Here is a 16,914-nt window from a genome sequence, read left to right as displayed (position 1 = left end):
TCATTCTTTATTCATTAAACTCATTAAGATCAGTGGGAATTGCTTATAAATAACTATACTATTGATTCAAAACATAGCAGATAAGTGAGGATATTCTAAGAGTGTGAGAGCATAATGCATCTTAGTTATTTTCTTGGGAATTCATGTATTGGGAATCTATGCGTAGCATACTTCCCCAAGAATAGATTAAACACCATTTAAAAGTTCTCTCTTCTCTTACAAAGGGGAGACAGACAATTAATGGACAACTACCTTCCTTAGGAGTCTCTTAAAAGGATCTAAAACCAGAGCCACCATGTAAGATTGTACAGGCTGTTCACTGCACAAAAGCATCCACCAAAGAGGGAAGTGGGGATGAAATCTGGCTCATGCTCTGCTTTCAAGCCACAAATCCTGGCACAGGGCTATCAGAAGCGGGAAGGAACATTTTCTTAATTCACACAAAGTGACCGTATGCCCACAAACCCATGCAGACCCATATAAGAAGGGGTGCCTTTTTCTACTTTGCAGAGGTACCTCATGGACCAGCAGAGTCCTTGGCTGAAATCCAGTTGGGCTAGCTTAATCAAGAAAGGGATATTTATTGCAAGGTTATAGGTATATTTCTTGGGACCCAAGAGCAAGAGGTACAATACTATTATGTGGGATTAGAACAAAACAACAGAAAGCTGTCAGGAGAGAGAGGCAATAACTAAATAAATCAATATTTACTGGCACATGTAGTCCTCACACAACCTTGCTAGAACAGAATAATTAATCTCATTCTATAGATGCAGCCTCTTGCCAAAGGTCACCCAGCAGTAAGTGACACAACTTTCAAATCTGGGCACATGTGTCTGCAACGTCCTTGTGCTGTCCACTACTTCGCACAGTCTCTCTCATTCTCAACATGTTGTTTGGTGTTCTTATAGCTACTCCCTGATATTTCCTCCTCTCTTGCTTCCAAGCACACAGGAGAAATGCATTTCCCCTTGAAGTTAAATGTGCATGTGTGATTTGCTTTGGCCAATGAAATATAAGAAGTGACATGTGTCGTTTCCACTTGGAAGCCTGTAAGAGCCAATGTGTGATTTGCCCTCCCCTCTCTCCCCACCAAGGTGACCAGAAACATTCTAGGTGATGGTGGCTCTGTCACCTTGTCTCCGTGAGAAAGGACAATGTGGAACAGAGTCTTCTGTCAGTCTGCAATGAACTTACAGCTCAACTGAAAAGGAAGCTTTGATTAATTTAAACCACTTAATTTGGCTTGAAGTTGGGCTTATTTGTTACTGCAGCATAACCTCGTCTATCCTGCCTGGCATAGCTGTCAAGGGCTTTTCCTCTCCTTCTAGCAGCTGGTAAATCTCCAGCAGATGGCAAATCTCTGTGAACCACACAAGCTCTCCCCTTTTCCTACTTGCTGCAAACCTTGCCATCTTTCACAGGCCAGCTAAAACCTCACCTACCCAAAAAGCTTTCCTTAACTCCTCCAGCTACACTAATCTTCACTCTTCATAATCATTATTGTACTCGCTATCAACATCGTATAAATTAGAATTCAGTTACATCGCACATAACACATTATGGCTCATGTATGCTGCTGTGACTTGTTTCTTTCTTTAAGACAATGTCGTAACTCTTCCACTAAATGTTCGGTCTTTTGTGGGAAGAAATCATGGTATACATATCTGCATGTCTCCCACACTACTTATGACATCACACTGTCCCCAAAGAAGTATACTGAAGAGAACGGGGGAGAACAAGACAAAGAGAACACCAGATCTAACTGCTTCTTCCTCTGCATACCTACAGATTCAAACAGTGGAACATTCCCCCATACGGAGGGAGGAAAGAGTTAAATTATAGTAGACTATATCCTGAGACAGCTAACATCTTTGGAGGTCACATTTCTCATTGATACAAAAGAGTTAATTATACATCTTGGAAATTCTATTCATGCCAAATCTTCTTTTAGGGTTAAGTCGTGCATGATCCATTTATATTCTGGCATTAGCCCTGACAGTGTCTTGTTCTGTTGGGCCATCTTATGCACCTGCCCTAAGGATACACAGGGGCTTTAGGAAGCTGTTCTAGTAGTGAAACATTTTACTGAGAAGATGACCTACACTGCAAAATACTTTATATAACCAAAGTCAGGGCATAAATATTTTATAGCATAGAGTCCATGAAAACACATCTTCATTTCTGTAATGCGCTCTCTCAGAACATATCACTGGGGGAACGGGACTTGCCCGAAAGATTCAACAACTCCAATTTGCCGTAGCTCATTAGGATGCCCCAGAGAACAAGCACAACAAATAATTCTAGATCCCTGCTGCTCGTGGGCTAGTTAATGTGGACTGACCACACAACAGCAAACCTTGCCACCTCATGAAAAAGCCACCGTGTGTGTACAAAGTGCATTTAACAAGGAATCAGACAATGTCGGCTGGAAGGAGCCCTGGAGACATATTTTTTTCTACAGGTGGGGAAAGAAGGTTGAGAGAGATGACGTGAGTTGGATTTAGACTCAAACATAATCCTTCACTGTTCCTGTCATAACCACACAATAAAAACCCGTGGGTAAAGCGAACACGGAGAGCACATTCACTGATTAGACCTACACGCCGGCTTTGAAGCAAAGTATCATGTCACCATTCGGGCTTTTCAGTAAATGGTGCTGTGTGTGCATATCTGTGAATAACTCCCAATTTCTCATTAATAATATGTTTCCATAAATACCAAACCTCACTGGAATCCCTCTCTTGGCATTCATAAGTTAAAATCTTTCACCATTAATTCTTCAATAAGAAAATTATTTCCTGGTAAGTGATGAATTAGAGGCTGCAGCTTCAATTCAGCTTTCACATTATTTTTCCCTCCTCCACTGATCGCCCACTTTGTGCAAAATTGGTTATACCCACCCCAATCTCTTGAGCCAAGGCATTACTACCTTGTGTAATTAAATTCTGAAATAAATAACAAGGCCTTGATGCAAAAGTGACCTTTCTGATTCAGAAGGTCCTTCAACATTTCAACAGGACAAATAGAAAATTCTTACTTTTGAGTTGCTCACAGGGCCAACAATAGCTTTGTAATCCCTTTGTCAAGCCCAAGCATACGAGGCAAGAATTCACTTTTTTACTTACTATCAGAGGTTTCTTTTATGCTTCTTTACCAAGCACTGCAGGTTTGAGGAAATCACTGTCTAACCCTGTTTTTAAATGTTCCTTTCAAATGCGGTTTGAATTGTTCAGAGAAGAGAGAAAGGGGTGGCCCCCTTAGAAGCAAGCCCAGGCAGAAGGCCATTAAAAGGAAAGCTGAAATCATGGAGCATCTCAGCAATACTATTGCTGGCTGGCTTTGGAAGGAGGAGTGATCTAGCGATAAACAAGTAGCTGCCTGAGAAATCCTAATTTAGAAAAAAATAAGTCAAGCATTCAGCTGAAAATATTGTTGAGACAGTAATCACCCATCCAGTGCAGCCTCTCCTATGTTCCACTGAAAGACCGTAATGGCATTGAAGAACGCCAAAATTCCCAGCAGCCAAAACTAATGTAAAGGCCAATCTAATTCCAGAATACAGAAAGAAGCTCCAGTATGTATTAAACTAGACTAAACCAGACACCCAGATTCCTTTTTGTCCCATATGCAGGATTCATCTCCATGAAACAAGAGTCTTTAGAGATTAGAAACTGTCTGTCTGAAAAGGTATAGGGTTATACTTCCTACTCTCTCCCTATTCTGGAAATCAAGGGTGTGTATCAACCAAAAAAACCGAGTAGGTGCCGCTCCTTGACGGAGCCACATTGTAGCCTTCCTACAGCTTTCTATATTCTCTTCAAAAACAATGACTTTCTTGTCCCCTTCCAAAAACAGCTACTTTCTTATTATCCACCTCATATGAATATCTAAGAGGTATCTGTGAAGCATTGCATCCTGGGAAGTGTAGTCTCCACAGGTACCGTAATGCTTTGTGGGAAGGATGGGCAGAGACAAGAGGAACCCGTGTGGAGTATTCTGGGAATCGTAGTTTTTTGGTGCTCTCCATTGTTTAAAAGTACCAGTGAACCTGGCAGTGAACTCAGAGAATCTCTGCATCTGAGTTCCCTGCTAGATGGGGGATTTGCGCTCAGAGTTGTACCTTTCAATACGCCTCTACTCTGAAGAAGTGAAGAGAGTTAACCATCTGCCAGATGGACAGGGAAAAGGGCCAAAAGCAGGTAAATCAACTAACACTGTCATTTGGCAAACTCTGAGCCTGTATAGATCTTGCTTCATTCCAAGAGGAAAGGCAATAAATATCACAGGGTCTATGGGGAAATACAGCCAGACAAGAGAAAGGGGATAACGTCTTGAAGTCTAAGAGATAGAATGTAGTAGTGAAAATTATTTTGCCAAGGAGGATAAAAGAAAAGAAAAAGTGAAAATCAAAAGATTACAAGACAAAGCCTCTGTTAGAAAGACACCATGGAAAGAAAACAGCAGAACAGTATGACAAGAAAGACAGACAAGATGAGGAAAGATGGCAGGAAACCAAAACCAGTAATATTCACGGTGACAGTGATAAACAGCAGAAATAATAAATAAATGAAGTAGGTGAATCACGGGGTTAACTTGAGATTCTTTCTCAGAATGTAGTGCACACAGATGAAAACAATGAGTTAAGATAAAAGGAAAAATAAAGAATGAAAAGTAAAGATAGGGACGGTGTTTCTGAAGGAAATGCTGAAGTGAAACAAAAACAATAATAAAAGACGTTCTACCCATGGGTCCTGTCCCCTGCTTTAATAAAACCACATTTTTGCACAAAAATAAATAAATAAATAAATAAAAGTAAGCTATCTTTGGCTGAAGAAATATAAATAGGCTGCATTCCTTTTGAAAGGATTCATCATGAACCAGGAAAAAAAAAATCAGTGAAAAGAGACTTTTCACCTAGATTAATTTGTGCAATTTTTACAAAGTGTATGAATAAAGAAAACACCTTTCAAACATTCAAGTGGGAAACAATAAGTTAATTGTGAAAGAAAAAATAATTGAGTCAGTCTCAGACTTCTCTTCTGTAACACTAATTGCCAAAAAAAAATTAAGCCGGATCTGCAGAGTTCTAAGGGGGAAAGCCCATTTGTCTTTTATGCATAAATACAACACAACATGATTCTCAGATATGCAAAATCTAAGTGTATATATATGCATCAACCTTTCCTTTAAAAAAAAAGTCACTTCGTGTATTTCAATCAACCCAGAGATTAAACAAAATTAAGATTTTAAAAATGAAGTGGTCAAGATATCAAAGAATTGATGATAACACACTAAAACAAATTAACTATAGAGATAAATCTAAATAATTGTAAATCTGGCTATAAGCCAAATACAAATGTCAAAATTTATTCTTGAAAGCAAAATTACATAGTCTTTAAAAGTGGATTATAATTCTTGGGATTTAAAACCCAGATCATATAAGCAAAGTTGGATTAGAGAGGGAAGAGAGTGTACAATTGTGCTCAATTTCAAATCTTATTTGGAAGTGATTCAAAGACATTGGTTTGGCTGGATCTTTACACTTAGAGAAATATGGGATGGAAAAAAATGTTCTTGAAGAACTTAAAATTAACTCACTAATAAAATGTGAGAGAGTACACATACCTGGGAAAGATAAAGCAATGCACTTTGTATGCAGTGATCACAGGAAACAATGAGAAGCCCTGTCCATAGGATGTTAAGTAAATTATTATCATTATTATAAAAATATATACGGGAATAAAATGTAGCCATTAAAGATCACATTGTAGAATATTTTGTCTAGGAACAAAATGCAGAAAGTATTGGAGGCACAGGAGAAATTTCAACAAGCTTGTGCCCTGTTATCCCAATTTTGAAAAAACATAATATTTTACACAGTATGTATTTTAGAGCAAAGAAAAAAAACACAAGCATAGAAAAAAAAGGACCAAAAACTTATATACCATCAGGTTAACAGTGATTATCTCTGGGTTGATAATAAGATTTTCATTTTCTTCTATTTGCTTTTCCTTTTTCTTCTATTTGATTGGCCATATAGATGCCAAAAGACACTTAAATATGAACCAAGCTCATGCTATATCAGGGGACAGCAATGTTTTTCTGTAAAGGGCTAAATAGTAAATAGTTGAGGCTTTGCAGGGCACACCACCTCTGTCACAACAACTCGGCTCTGACATTGTACTGCAAAAGCCAGCCAGACAATATATAAACAAATGAGCATGGCTGTGTACCAATAAAACTTTATTTACAAAAACAGTCTGGATTTGGGGCCATACTTTCCATCCCTATTACAAGGCAACATCTGACACTGAAGATTTAGAAATTACTTAAGTGCATTATTTTTCCTCTGTTCTGTAATTGTTGAGGACAAATGTGTCTAGATCAGTACTGTCCAATAGAAGTTTCTCTGATGATGGAAATATTCTCTGCCTACATCATCTCATGTAGCCATTAGTCACATGCGGTATTGAAATGTACCTGCTGCAAATGAGGAAATTGACTTTTCAAATTTTATTTTGTTTTAATTAATTTAAGCTTAGCCACATGTGCACCATATTGGACAGTACAAGTCAAGAGCACATGTTGTTGTCTGTGCTTTCCATCTTCCACATCTAGGAAGGGTACAACTTTTTATCTCTCTAATTTCTTGCCAGGCAATATAATCTCAGACTCAATGCTTCTCAGTTCTTATCAGAACTCCTTCATAAGGAATGAGCATCATGAGGACTATCTGAAGGGCACTTGTTTCTCTGTGGAATTATTCATATATTTAACACTGTACACTCCTCTCCTACCACGTACAGACACCATGCCAGGCCCTGGGCACACACTGGCAAGGAAATAGACAAGGTCTACCCTTACAGTTTGTTCTACAAATCATTTAAAGATACTAAAAAGTAAGAAACAATACAAATAAACAAAAATATGAAAACAGTACAAATGAACAAAAACAGTCTGGCTTCTATCTCTAAATACAACGTCTGTAAAACATATCCATGCAGCTTGAGTCCGCAATTTGTTGATTTTTATTGCTGTGTCGTATGAACAAAAATGAATAAGAGATCTCAACATCTACTGCTTATAGGGGAAACAAATACAAGAATAGTAAGAGATTGAGAGTAAAAAAGAATCTTGATTTCAGCCCAGGTCATGGTCTCACAATTTTTGAGATTGAGCCCCCATAAGATAGAGCCCCATGTTGGGCTCTGCACTGACATCGAGGACCCTGCTTAAAATTCTCTCTCTCTCTCTCTCTTTGTTCCTCTCTCTCTTTGTTCCTTCCCCACTCATGCTCTCTCTTTCTCTCTCTCCCTCAAAAATAAATAAACATTAAAAAATAAAGAGAACCCAGAGGAGAAATTACGATCTTGAAGAGCTAGATTTCAGCAGATTAACAGAAGCATATTTTTATCTTAAAGAAACTGAATCTTTTCTTAAATATACTTTACATGATAATTAAATTAAGTATAAAACAAATGCAAATAAAATAATAAGTGATAATAAATAAAGAATAAAAGAAATGCAAAAAAGTATAGTTTGATGAGTTTTGCAGATGGATATCCTATGTAACCACCACTCCAACCGGGATTTAGAATAGGAGTTGGCAAACTATGGCCTGTGGCCACATCTGGCCTGGTGCCTGTTTATGAATGGCCAGCAAGTAAAGAACGGTTTTTATATTTTCATATGACTGAAAAAAATTTTTTTGAAAGAACAATATTTCCTGACACGTAAAGTACATATGAAATTCAAATTTCAAGTGTCCACAAATAAAATTTTACTGGAGTGTGGCCATGCTAGTTCATTTACATATTGTCTATGGCTGCTTTAATGCTACAGTGCCAAAGGGGATAGTTGTAACCCAGAACGTATGCTGGGAAAAACCTGAAATACCTATTATCTGATCCTGAGCAGAAAAAGTTTGCTGCCCCTGACGTAGAACATTACCATCACACCAGAAAATTCTCTCTTGCCCCCTTGCGGTACATTCTCCACACTCTATACCCATTCCGCAACAACTGGTCTGATTTTTATCACTATAGATTTAATTTACCTGTTCTAGAGCCTCCTGTAAATGAAATCATATTAAGTGTGTGTGTGTGTGTGTGTGTGTGTGTGTGTGTGTGTGTGTGTGTGTGTTGGTCTGGCTTCTATCTCTAAATATAATGTCTGTAAAACATATCCATGCAGCATGAGTCTGCAATCTGTTGATTTTTATTGCTGCATAGTATTTCATCGTGTGAATATATCACACTTTATCTATTCACTCAGTGACACCAGTTCTGAGTTTCCATGGATAAAGTTGCTGCTACCATTCGTGTAAAGTCTTTTGTGTACAAGTCAGGTACAAGCCTTTGAGCTAAACACTTAGTGAAATTAGTGGGTCGTAAGACACGTGCATGTTTAACCTCAGAAAAAAAACTGCCAAACTTTTTGACTCTCCCCAGCAATACATCAGAGTTCCCGTTTTATTACATCCCTACCAATGCTTGGTATGGTTTGTCTTTTTAATTTAAACCAACCTAGAGGGTATAACTTGATATCTTATTGCGGTTTTGCCTTGCATTTCCCTGGTGAGTGATGACGTGGAGCATCTTTCAATATGTTTATTAGTCATTTATGCATTTTCTTTCATGAGATATCCAGGTCTGTCCAACATTAACAACTATTCCTATTTTCCTATTCACTTTGGCTGCTTGGAAGCTTAGAACTCAAGGAGGAGCCAAAATATAACAACTATACAGAGCATCCTGACATTTCATCATCTGTTTTTTCCCCTTATGTTCTGTCTCTCCCATTTTCTTCACCTACTTAATTTTGATCCTGTGTTTCTCAACTTCTTTATCATGACTCAAATCTTATTTTGGAATGGGGTAGGTGACAGGCAAAAAGAAGTATGAAACTGGTTGGTTTCCCTATTCTGTGCCAAGCGCTGGGAAGACAAGAAGAGTTTGTCCCTGTCCTCCGGAAACTCATGGGCAGAGAAACCAGTAACTCGAAGACAAAGCTACAAGTGCAGCCCTAGAGCGTTGCCCTGAAGGACAGTGGGCCACGTGGGAGGAGAGGGGACAGGGAACCTTTTGGAGATTTTCCTTGACTGAGTGTTGATTGAAGAATGAGTCAGTGTGGCTCAGAAAGAGGAGCCCTAGGGATGTGGTGGGGGTGTGTATGCAAGAGAGAATATTTTAGAACTAAGGAATATTTCATGCACGATTGCATGGTGTCTTCTGAGAATGCACAGAATTTAACACAGCTGCAACAAGAAAAAGGGAAGGTCAGGTAAGTGAAGGGCAGTCATTTGACACCTTCTCACACCTCAACGACCAAAGCAAGTCACATGGCCGAACCCAAAGTCAAGGGCAGGGAAACATCACTCATCTTTGGTGGTGGGACCTGCCAAGCCACACTGTAAAGGATGTGGCCATTGAGCAGGAGAAGAATTGGAGCAATACAGGCAATCTACCACACCAGTATTCCATGGGAAGAAGTGATAAATACCTAAACCAAAAATCTGGACAAGCAGCTAGCTCTGATGAACTGGATTTCTGAACTACATTTGGGAATGGACCGCAGCTTGAGTGCTAGCGATGGCTCCATACCTCTGAGACATGTCAGGGAAATACAGAACAGCGCGGAAACCCATCTCTAAATAGCCACCACTCAGGTACTACCAACCACAGAGCGATAGTTCAGTGAACTGGAGCCTCGTCTAACAAACTGAAATGTACCCAAAATGGCAGATATCACACTATCCTCTAGATTGGATTTTTGCATTTAGAACTAAAACAGAGATTCTGCCTCAAAAATCCATGTCAACAGCAATTCCATTGCCCGATTATCACTGAGCTTGTGATTATAACCATCGGATAATTAAACTATAATGGCAATAATGCAATTGCATTGTTAAAAAATATTCCTGAGCACCACGTTCACCCCAGTACTAGTTAACTGCCATGCTAATGTCTTGGCACATGTGACTAATAATGAAATGAGTTATAACTGTGTGTTTGGATCACATTACATTGCTTCAAGTGTATCATAATATTTTATAGCTTAATGGAGAATCTGGCTTATAGCAATACAAAAAAAATAAATCTCAGCCAATCATCATCCATTTAAAAAAAATCTATATTCAGCAGCCGACAAGATTTTAACCATCAATAACAATTACCCTGAAACCTTTCTGACACAATAGGTAGATATTTAATATCAATAACATAAAATACACCCTCACTAATGGAGATATATTAAGGTATTGATTAGTTATGCAAGAAAGTTTATGCTTATTCCAGTCCCACTAGTAATTATGAGCAGGCTATTGACTACTTCTTGAACCACATCTTTTAGTCCATTTCCCTTTCTCTACCCAAGAGTACACTTGGCTGGCAGATAATCAGAACAAACAGACATTCCTAGAAAATGTGAACCATATGTGAAACCCAGTGCTGCGAGCGTTTACTGAATGCCTACTAGGTGCACTTTGCTGTGTTGCCAAGACCACAGAGCTAAAAGGCACGGCCCCTTTGCTCAACATGCTTACAGTCTAGTGGGGGAGACAGACAGGACCACAGAGCACAACACGGGGAAAGATGGGCTCCGGGACATGTCGAGAAGCAGCTGAGGTGGGGAAATGGACAAGCGACTAATGACTGTAACATAAGGCAGAGGAAGCAGAAGCAGGGCTGGGAGGAAGCGGGAGAGCTGGAATGCTGCCTTGAGAGTGAGGCCTTTTCAACATTTTCCTTAAGTTAATATGTAGACGTGACAATTGCTAGGACTCAGGGGCGGGGAGGAATATTAAAGGAAATAATATGAAGGCAGGACCTAGAGATGTAGACAAAGGTCCACTACCCCCACCACGGGGCAGCCCCCGCCCCTGCCCAGCTCCCCACGAGGACCCTAGCACTCGGCTGTCCTCTGAAGGCCAAGGTCAGTCGTCAGGGCTTGGAAGGAGAAAGTTCTTCAAAGAGAGTGGGGGAGGAGATCTGGTGGTGAGAAGGCAGAGGCTCTGTGGAGGTATGGCATTTGGGAAGTAACTTTAAAATGATGCAAAAACACAAATGTGTTTCATTTTGGTGTTTCAACTGCTATGGATGATTTCAAATTCTTCTCTCTCTCTCTCTCTCTCTCTCTCCACCTCAATCCCTGTTGGACTCTTGCCTGCCTCTTGGTTTCCATGCCTACCTCTAGAGGCGATGGCCCGTGTCCCCACACTGGTCCTGGATCCTTGTTTCTGTGGCGAGCACAGTGGTCTTGTGACCCAGGAGCGAGAGCCACCACTTTGCAGCCCCAAACATCCTTTCACGCAGCTATTCTGGACCAAATAGCTATTTCCCTTTAGTCAGCAGGAAACCAAAAGGTGAGGGGCCACAGGGTCTTCCAAAAACGAAGCTCATTAGCAATGCAAAGCAACATGAAAAGAACATTCTTTTAGCAAGGAAGACAGGCGCCAATTCCCCAGGCAATGGGAAATGGCAAAGACCGATGTTTCGACTTTTTTAGAAACATGTTTTAAAAAATAGAAGACTCCCATTTCTTCCATCCCCTTGAACGGTACAGAGGTAAATGGAATGAGAGAGAGAAGACCCTTTTAAAATATGATGTGTTTTCCTGTGTGCGGGCTGTTTAGAATGCCAATGCCTGCGGGCTATAGGGGAATTCAGGTGAGAGACTTCACTTCCTTCCAAATTAGAAAACAAAAGAACTAGACCTCAAGGCCATTTCTGCCTTGAAACTCTTCCTTAACATGGTGTTTCACAATTACAATACAATGATCAACAAAGGATGATTTTCTTTCAACCAGGAGTAGAAACAAAACACAGACACCCTGCCAGTCACTCCTGGTGGGAGAGTTTCTACAAAGCAAGTAAGGAGGCATCAGAACTGACTCTGGTTCTCTTATCAGAGCCAGCCAACAAGTTTATAGACAACAGTTTGTATAAACCTTATTTTCCACCTCCTCGATGCGGAGGGAGGAGCGCCTCTGCCTCACCACAGGGCTTAGTATAGCATTCCCTACACACAAGGTGATGCCAATTAGGAAAAGGTAACCAAACCCTTTAAAGCTCATCAGAGCCCCTTAATGGCCTCTACCTAAAACTGTCATAACTTGAGGCAAGTGATAATGAGGCTCCCACCCAATGGTGCACAAAGCTCACAGAGCCCTTCTAAAACACGTCCACAACCTTGGGGAATCTGTCTTCTTCAACTGGCTGGTGAGCTCCCCAGAGCTGGAAATAACCCATTCATCATTCTACTCTCTTCTCCTACTATAGCCCTGCCTACTGGTCAGCAACTTCTATGTGTTTATTAAATAAATGATATAGAATTTGATGGCCCAGGAGTCTGTCGCTTGCCCAAGATCACACTAATTTGTAACAAAATCAATCCAGGTCTTCCAGTGCCCAACCACCTGTGTTCTTTCATGTTGCTTCGAAAGGGATTAAGCTGATTAATAATGGCTTCCATTAAAGGTACCTGTATGGCTCAGTCAGTTAAACCTCCGACTTCAGCTCAGGTCACGATCTTGCAGTTCATGAGTTCAAACCCCACATAAGGTTCTCCACTGTTGGTGCAGAGTCTGCTTTGGGTCCTCTGTCTCCCCCCCCCGCCCCGCCCCTCCCCAATGCATGCATGTGCAACATTCTCTGACTCTTTCTCTCTCTGTCTCAGTCTCTCTCTCTCTCTCTCAAAAATAAGTAAACATTAAAATATAACAACAACAATAATAATAATAATAATAATGGCTTCCATTTATTGAGGTTTTCTTATGGATCATGTCCCTGGCCTGTGTTATGCATACGTTATGAACTTAATCTTTGTTACCACCCTAGAAGATTGATAATCCCCACTTTATAAATGCCCAACCAAAGGCCCTGATGTGGGACATGTAGGCAGAAGGAATGGCTGATAAAATTAAATTTCCTATAACCTGCAGCCCATTGACAAAGACTTGAGGCATGAAGAGTAGAACATTCCTCCAAGAACTCCCAACTGTCTTAATGTTAATGCTTTGCTAAGGGAAAAACCAACTTAGATTGACAATAGCCTCCAGGATCTTGTGAGTCTTCTTTAGCATATGAAAGTTGTTTTAGTAACTTCCCCTTGACTTTACCTCCCCAAGTTCCCAAGTATTTTGTCAGTCTCTCCTCACAATCAATGAGCAGTTCCTGCCCACAGATCCTGTCCCCATGCTTTAATTAAACCACTCTTTTGCACCAAAGACATCTCAAGAATTCTTTCTTGGGGCACCTGGGTGGCTTAGTCGGTTGAGCGTCCAACTTTTGCTTAGGTCATGATCTCGCGGTTCGTGGGTTCGAGCCCCGCGTCAGGCTCTGTGCTGACTGCCAGCTCAGAGCCTGGAGCCTGTTTCTGAGTCTGTGTCTCCCTCTCTCTCTGACCCTCCCCTGCTCATGCTGTCTCTCTCTCTCCTAGAAATAAATAAAAATATTAAAAAAAAAAAAAAAGAATTCTTTCTTGAGGCTCCAAACCCACCACCACTCCAAAACCACATCAGGCCCCATCCATCTTGTTAGAAATAAGGCCATCAACCCAATCAAAGGAGGAACACAGAAACTGTGAATCAAGGCCTTAATCAACACTCTTGCAAGAGCAGTGTCTGATGAACAGGCACACTCAGATCAATTACAGCAGACAATTTATTTCCTAGCATGCAAGTCCCTCCTCTGGTTTCTCATTGGCCAAGTACTTACATGGACATCTCTTATGCCCATGCAAGACAGAAAGTAGTCTGATTGGAACAAATGTACATTCCCCGAGGTGACACAGATTTTCAGTCCTTCCTCCCTTTGTTCTTTGGCACATGCTCATTGCAAAGCCCTCAAAAATAAACTCTCAAAAGAGAGAGGTGAAGAAGAAGCAAGAAGCGAAGTGTCTAAAGATTTAGGACTCCACTTGGGGATGTGGGTGGAGGGTGTACATATCTCCAATAGGTTGTAAACCTACCATTAATTAGACAGCACAGCTTTTATTTGGTCTTTCTGAAAAGGAACCTTCTCCCTTAGTCCTCACATGTCTGAAGTCACAATGCAAGGAAATGGCAAAGCTGGCTGGTATACACCAGCCTGGCCCCACATCCCATGCTTTCCCCACCCTGGGATCACCTCCTACCCTGGGATCACCTCCTCCCTAAACAAAAGAAACCAAACACATTTGTTGGCATGAATCCTGAATGACAGAAGACCATGAAATGATAAAATAAGTTGTTGGTGCATTTTTTGGAAGGTGTAAAAATCTGTTTCCTCTTGCTGAGAATTTTATGAAAAAATCAGAATCCAGTTAAAAGTTAAAAGAATCAAGTTAAAAGGATGGGAGAAGGAAAAAAAAAGTAGTTTAGAGATGCTGTGTTCCTACTTAAATCCTATTAAGGCACAAACTGAAGTCCTTTAGGGACGTGCACAAGGAGAGGTGCATTGGGAAAACCCATAGGATTCTGGGAGCGGTTGCCTGCTATGTGCCTGAGATTAGTCATTTAAGAGGCTCATAAAAATAAGTAAACAAACTTTCAAAAGGCTGGACCTACATCTTCCCTCCAAAAAGCCAACAAGGATCTCCTGCTAAGAAATTGTCACAAACATACAAAGAATCATGTTACTACCACAAGAATCTTTTACCTACAGTCTGGAAATGTGATATTTTCTGCTCAAATGTGGTTGAAATTTGTTGGGGCTGGAAAATAGATTATTCTTTCCTTAAAAGGGCAAACTGACTGCTTTGTGGCTAGCACAAACAGGTTTTATCTTGGCTGATTTAAACTCCACTTGTGTCGGGTTAGACCCAAACAATGTGTCTGCTCTGACTCCTCCTATCTTATCTAGGCAGCTGGATCGTGTGGGCTTTTGTGATTTGAGCACCAGGACGCAGAATACTGGTCCTGAGGTTAAAGAACCACACGCAAGGAAAAGAACCACAATCAAATTAGAATCTTACGGACTCCAACATCATGGACTGTTTGAGCAAAACAAAACCAGGGATGATTCAGCCCAATCTCCTCATTTTGAGGAGGAAATAGGCCAGAGGGAAATGGCTTGTGTCCTTATAAACCATTCAAGGAAAAGGGTTGCTTTACACCAATGTCTTGAGCTCACAAAGTGCCAACCCAGTAGAAGTGCTCTATTGGTTATTATTGTTGTTGTCATTTTAAATTGGAATTAGTTGCAAATATTTAAAAATTAAGAGGTTCAGTATAGGAGTTCTTAAACACAGCATTACCATATGGTCCAGTAATGCCACTTCTGGGTATATATGTGTGAAATAGAAACTATATATATATAAATGGTCCCTGTCCCTGGTTCCTGGCATAGAGCTCTTAAAATTATTGTAATTTCCTAAGTGATAAGAGCACTAGGAACATCTTTGTTCTCCTGTGTGGTCTTTGACTCAGTTCCTGACATGGAGCTACTAAATCCCTCAGAATTTCTTGGGTGATAGGACTGTCTTTTGTTCTAATGAGGCAACTCTTAGTGGGTTCCTGGAGAGTTTCAGGATGGGGGCTGGTTACCAGAAAAATCATGATTAGAAGCTTGGAACTTTCAGCCCCACACCCACCACATCCTCTAGGAAGGAGAGAAGAGCTGGAGATTGAGTTAGAGATTGTTCAAGACTATTTGATGAAGCCTCCAAGATTCCCAAAGGTATGGGATTTAGAGAGCTTCCAGGTTGGCAAGCATATCCACATGCCACCCCAAGTCCACAGGGACAGAGTTCCTATGCTTAGGACACCTCTGGATCTTGCCCTATGTATCTCTTCATTTGGCTATTCATTTGTATCCTGTTTCATATCCTTTATAAGAAACCAGTAGACATATCTAAGTGTTTCCCTGAGCTCTATGAGTTGTTCTAGCAAAGGATCCAACTTGGGAGGGCTTCATGGGTACATCTGATTTATAGCTGCTTGATTAGAAAAACAGGTAACAATGAAACTTGCAACTGTGTCTGGGGGGCGGGACGGGCTGGGTCAGTCTCGTGCAATGGAGCACTTAACCTGCAGGGTCTGTACTAACCCCAGGTATCATCAGAAATTTTCATTGAATTGTGGGACACCCGGCTGGTGTCACAGAACATCAGTTGGTGTGGGGGAAACACCCAGACAGCTGGTGTCAGACATGAAGGGAAGTAGTGTGCATGTGGTAGTAGTGTGAATGTAGAGGAAAACAGTAGTGATTTTCCTAGATAATATCGATTGGAATTGAAAGCATGTCACTCAGTTATGTGTACACCCATCTCTCTAAGACCATTATTCACAATAACCCAAAGGTAGAAGCAACCCAGGAGTCCCTCAATAGATGAAGAGATAAACAAAATGTGCTATATACATACAATAGAATATTATTAGCCTTAAAAGGAAAGGAACCTCTGACATGTGCTACAACATGGATGACCTTGAAGACCTACACTAAGTAAAATAAGCCAATCACAAAAGGACAAATAGTGTATGATTCCCCGTACATGAGGACCTAAGAGTAGTCAAATTTAGAGAGACAAAAGGCAGACATTCCTACAGAGATTTGAGCAGGCTTTGCACCCGTCAGCCAGCGCAGACACTCTCAGGGCGCCCATCTCCCTCCTGCTGCCCCCATCTACCTTACCAGCTGGGCCCTGAGGCCAGCTGGTTCCCAAACTAGGCTGCACATTGGATTCAAATGGAGAACTTTCAAAGAACACCCCATACCCAGATTCCACCCCAGATAATGAATCAGAATCTCTGAGAGGTAAGGCCAAGACACTGGTCATTTTTAAGAGCTTTCCAGGTGATTCTACCATGCATCCAGAACTGAGCACCACCAGCCCAGAGTTCTGGTTCCCAGGTTTGGCTGCACATTGGCATCACCTGAGGGGGCCTTAGAAACCACTGATGTCTCTTCCCATAGGTCCTAACTTAAGTATTGT

The sequence above is a fragment of the Crocuta crocuta genome, unplaced genomic scaffold (genome assembly GCF_008692635.1).
Source record: "Crocuta crocuta isolate KB4526 unplaced genomic scaffold, BGI_CrCroc_1.0 scaffold229, whole genome shotgun sequence".
NCBI classification, from domain to species: Eukaryota; Metazoa; Chordata; class Mammalia; order Carnivora; family Hyaenidae; genus Crocuta; species Crocuta crocuta.
Note: the sequence above shows the minus strand (reverse complement) of the source record.